Below are 6,000 nucleotides of genomic sequence, written 5' to 3'. Positions count from 1 at the left end.
TCAAAAGTTGCTGTAGTCAGCAGCAAGCCTTTGGAAATTAGATTTTTAAATAAAGTCAATCAGTCTAGAAAGGAAATAACAGCAAGATTCCTGTTATATCCCAAGTGTAACAGTACCATTTTGGGAATGGACATTATGCCAGAATTAGGTGTTGTGTTAGATTTTAATAATAAGATATTGTGGAAAAATAAAAATGCTATGATATGTACAGTAGTACAGGCAGAAGATATGTCCAAAAAGTTGTGTACAGTAGACTGCACTGTACAGGGGCAGGAATGAAATGCAAGAATTTCCGGAATTATGGGCTAAAGATAAAACAGAGTGTGGTATTGTTGCCAATGCCACTGTAAAGGCAGAGGAGCCTACAGACAGGTTACGACTTTCTCAGAAACAGTACCCCATTCCACGAGAAGCAGTGGAGGATATTCATAAATGCATTACAGACTGGGAAAGGAAAGGTATTATAGTCCTAGAATCTAGCCCGTGTAATTCACCCATGTCCCCAGTAAAGAAGAAGGATGGTAGTTACAAGTTGGTTTTAAATCTGAGGCTAGTAAATAAATTCACAACTCCAGCAGCACATGTGGTGCCTGTACACCTGAACTGGCTGTTAAACTAGACCCACAGAATAAATGGTTTACATTTACTGATTTAGCAAATGGAGTTTTTGCTATACCTCTAACTGAATCTTCACAGAAGCAGTTTGATTTTACATTTTGAAGATACACAGTATTTAATGACACACCTAACAATGGGTTTTATACATTCTCCAGTGCTGTTTCATTAGACATTGGCATGGGTACTGTGGCCATTGAACTATGGCAATAAAGTTTTGCAATATATAGATGATATTGTGATACAGACAGAAACAGAGAAGGAACATTGCAGATACTACATGATGTCTTACCGGCTTTGCAGAAAGCTGGTTTCAAAGTCAATGCCAACAAAATGCAGTTAAAACAGCAACAGGTCAGATTCTTGGGGTAACTGTACAGCCCCAGGTTTAGTCCCCTTGCAGGGAAAGAGTGCAATATATCCTGAGTATGCCCTTACCTACTACCATTCAGGATTTACAAAAGTTTTTGGGAATCATGAATTATAATAGGGAATTTATAGAAGATTATGCAGTCTTGGCAGACCTTTTATATAAGATGATTAATGTAACAATGTCCAGTACTACTATTTTGGTGTGGTCAGAAGAGGGAAAGAAGTCAGTGGGAACACTGAAACAAAAGCTGGCAGTAGTCACTGAGTTAATTATACCAGCAGCAGAATATCCCTTTTATTTGCAAGCAACAGCAGGAAATTACAGCATCACTGTAGTCCTGCTACAAGGATACCCTCATACCCTACAGCAGGGAATTCAGACAAGGCTAAGAGCCATTATCTGTTTTTAGCAGAATGCTGACATCAGTGGGTAAGAGTTATCACCCTTGTTTAAAGGCTTTGTTAGCTATATACTGGGGAATTAAACAGTCAGAATTTATAACACAGTTCTCTCCAATAATAGTGCAAACACCACATCATCATACAGTCATGACCCTATTGTATTCAGACAGATGCAGAGATGTGACTCAGGCCACATTATCTAAGTGGATTATAGCCTTAGAACAGAAGAATATTTCAATAGAGATTGGGGAGAAATATTACCTGTCTCAACAGTTGCTTTATGAAGGGAATCCTCATGTTTGTGATGAACAGATGGAAAAGGCTCCTAATTCACCTTTTTTCAGACCAATTTAATACAGAGGTCAGGTGTGTGAATATGGCTGGTTCAAGATTTTATGAGGAAGGCACATATTATACATGATGTGCAAGCTACATTAACACTGCACAGCCAGAGACTCATATGATCAAGCTTCCTGGGTATCTGTCAGCCCAACGAGCAAAGGTGGAGTCTGTGCTGTTTGCTATAAAACAGTATGGAGGCAGTCTGTTAAACAGTATTAGTGACAGCTCCTATGTGGTAACAGCCCTTACCATTTATTTGGAAATTTGGGCTAGGAGGGGATTTGTGGACAGTAAAGGTAAACCTTTACAGCGTGTAGCAGTTCTGAAGGAGTTAAATGATTTAGGGTGGAAACACAGAAATAAACAGAGCATCTGCACAAGGCACATCAAGCAAGAGATAATCTTCATTTTATTGTCAATTCCATAGCGGATGCAGCAGCAAAAAACGTTGCTAAGGAGGGGTTTCCTCTATATCCAGTGCAGTGGGAGGAGATTAAAGTGGAAGGTATAACAGAGATAAGTCAAGTGGGCTCAACAGTTGAGGCAGTTCTGGCAAAGATCCAAGGCATGCAAGGGGATGGTGATGAATGAGCAAAATGTGAAGTTGCCAGTCCAGTCCCTGGAGCCTGGAGTAAAGTTCTATGTGTATAAAAGTGACAAGAGGCACTTTTACCCCGCATGCCAAAATTATTGGCTAAGCAGCAAATCAAGTACAACCATCAGCTACTAGGTCATGTAGGTTTTCAGAAAATTTGGCCTATCATAAAGTTTACGTTTTGGAATCCTCAGCTGAAAAAAAACTATGTAAACTAATTCAGGAGGAGTGTATAATATGCCTGCAGGCTAAGTCTACATTGAAAAAGCCTCAGTTGCAGAGAGTGCCAGTTTCAGAGGGAGTATGGTATAGTATACAGATAGATTTTGCATGACCTCTTCCTCCAGCAAAAGGGGGTTACCGATACTTGTTGGCAGTGGCAGACACTTTTACCAAGTGGATGGAAGCTATTCCCACTAAGGACATGACAGCAAAATCTACAGCGTCTGCATTATGGAATAACATTTTCTCTCAGTGGGGATGGCCTCGGATCATTGAATCTGACAATGGTAATAAATTCCCAAGTCAGGTTATGAAAGAAGTGTGTAACCTGTTAGGGATACAGCAGAAATTCCATGTTCCATATCGCCCCCAGTCTAATGGAATAGTACAAAGAATGAATAGGACCATTAAGGAGAGACTTATTAAAGTTTGTATAATGAAGGGACCTAATTGGGTCATGCATTTGCCAGCTATTTTGCTGGAATAAGAGCATCAACTAATGCTAAGTCAGGAATTTCACCTTTTAAGTTAATGACAGGAAGAAGAATGCCATTGAATTTTCCTTTTGTCCCATTTCTGGGTTCACAGCCCTCTTATTGTACAGTGGCACATTATTAGGGTTGGTTACAAGCTTGGCAGGAATCTATCAACAACATGAGTCTATTTCATGCAGGCAGGATGTACAAAATGTTGGCAAATCCAGCTGACATTGTTCAGTTGAAACAGGGCCAAGAGGTCATGCTAAACTGATTTGTTTTCAGAGGCTGTTTTGCTTCAAATCGGGAAGGGCTGTACACTATAGTCAAACAGGGAGGGCCTCTAGTGTATCAAATCAAGAGGAGTGATAAGAACCACAGTGACAGGAAATGTAAAATTGTACACATCGATCAATTAAAGCTTGTTAAGAGTGACGATGCAAATCCAAGAAAATGATACTGCTTTTTGCACTTTACAGGTCGTGATATAGAACATATTGCCTGTTTTGGATTTTTGAATATAGTCTTTTGAAATGGCCATCTGTCAACAGCAGCCATCCAGCCTTGCACAAGAGATGGGTGAGGGGAGGATTGGGAGGCCTAATTGTACAAGGGACACAGCAAAGGACATTGGAACTGTAGGGAGGCCTTTATAATACATCAGCATCAGGACGATGGAGTATAGGGCTCACCTTGATATTGTTGCTTGTCTTGATTTGGGATCCTCCGTTCATCTAGTGCAACTGGACTACAGGCATAAGAACTACACCTGAAGATGACAAGGAACTGTAAAACAGTTTGTGTGGCAGAGAATGAAACTTTTACAGGTTATTGTTTTTTTTTTTACTCTTCTTTAGATGTAATAGAGTACCAATGGTACAAAAACAATAATTTTTAGTTTGCATGGAATGTTATAAATGTTACAGACTTTTTAGTAGGCAAACAGCTTGCCAGTTGAATGTGCATTGATTTGTCTCTAACTTCTGAAGGCATATAGTTCATAGTTCAGTACTAGGCTAACTGCCTTTGTGGACCGTTTTAAGCTTAGCCAATTACTTCATGTGAGAATCAAACCCTGCACTCCACGTATGTAAGGTAGGTAAACACCTTAACCATTATGCCAACCACCCACCCTTATTTTCTTTAAGACTGACACAAGTGTATAAGTCAGATGCAGATTTGTATTCATTCAAGGTAGTGACATTACAATATCAAGTTTTACAGGCTGAGTTTTGGGTTCAGGTTATATCTCCAGAGCATCAACAGCCAAAGAGGGAAATGCTAAAATAGGAAGATGGGTATCCACCTTATAATACATTTACTAAGCTTCAGTTTACCTATGCGCATGCTTTTAATTTATCTCAGTGCTGGATTTGTGTACATGTGCCAGTTGCAGGAAAAGGTATCCCTCTAGTACCAGTTACTATTACTCTTGAGGAAATAGCCATTATGCCAGCGAGGCTGCATAATGAAAAAGGAAATTAACTGAACAAGACAATATTTGAGTAAATCAGTGTTAATAGTACCCAATATTTAACTCTGTGGTCAACAGGAAAATTATTTGTTTGCTATAAGAGAGAGGAATCATGGTACAATGATGTACCAACTCCTAAGGTAGAAAACATAGGTAACAGTCAGTGTAATTTTACTATTACAGAATTTAGAGATGGGGAAGGAAATATGCAGGATTAACAGTTTATACTTTGTCTAATTTAACTGAAGATGCACAGAAACAAGTTTATGGCATTTTTTTTCATGCTACTTCTGCAACAACAGGGTTGGCATTCTAACTATGCATTAAGGCACATTTATTATGTGTGTGGGGACAGAGCCTATAAATGGCTACCACCAAGGTGGTATGGCTCGGATTATATAGGATATGTAATACCAGCCTTAAGACATTTTAAAGAACAACCTAGTTCAATAACTTTCAGAAATCACAGAGTCAAGAGAGGCCTGGATACTGATTTTCAGGATAAGGTACAGGTTTTAGATACATCTCATATACATCAGAATTTGGATTTAAAGACTCTGAAAGCTATGGATCTAGGTGATGTGGTAATAGCTGGAGCACGTATATTTCCTGCATATGGAGCTGTTAAAGCCATTGGGGAGCTGCTCAAGTTAGCCAAGTTACTGGAGGCTTTGGCCAATAATACCTTTGAAAGCATAAAGGACATCACTTTGGAAATGACCATGATGTGTATGGTGGTCCTCCAGAACTGTATGGCCCTTGATTACCTGCTGGCGTCCCATCATGGGACTTGTGGATTGATCAGGATGGAATGCTGTAGTTATATACCAGATAAAAGCAAATCTATTCAAGTGCATTTGCAGATTATGACTAAGGTACACAGTGTTGGAGACACCTCATGGACAGATTCATTTGCAAGCCTATTCCAAGGTTGGAGTGGGACAGTTTTATAATATCTTCTAGTAGTCATTTTGATATTAATAACATTAAGCATTATAATATCACTTTGTAGACTTTGTTTTGCCAAGTTTATAGTGGTAGGTAGCACAAAGTCCATATGTTCAAACCAGATTACAGTGGTTTGTCATACAGACATGATACATATGGTTTACATGCATTTGGTTGCACAACCGAAGGTTGATCTTACATACTGCCAAACCTAAATGTCAAATCTCATGTGCGCAAATGCTCTAAATGCTGCAAGCAACATCGAATTCGAAATTTCCAATCGCGCAACCACCACAACAAGCGCTATCATGGGTCGAGAAGGGGCAATAGTAGCCTGGCCGGTATTTGGTAATCTCGGGTTCGACAGCCGTAGATTCGACATTCCGTGATACTGGGGTTCTGCTTTTGACATCTTTGCATTCAGACATCAGCCATTCATGCAAATCCATGTATACCGATACATATATGAGGTAACTACAGAAGTAGGACCCTATAGACTTTTGTCAGGGATCTCAGGGCCAACTACTAGATCAGGGTTCTTCATTGTACAGTAG

This window comes from Protopterus annectens, chromosome 1.part1 (assembly GCF_019279795.1).
Source record: "Protopterus annectens isolate FY-2018-M chromosome 1.part1, PAN1.0, whole genome shotgun sequence".
Taxonomy (NCBI): domain Eukaryota; kingdom Metazoa; phylum Chordata; order Ceratodontiformes; family Protopteridae; genus Protopterus; species Protopterus annectens.
This window is presented reverse-complemented; position numbering follows the sequence as displayed.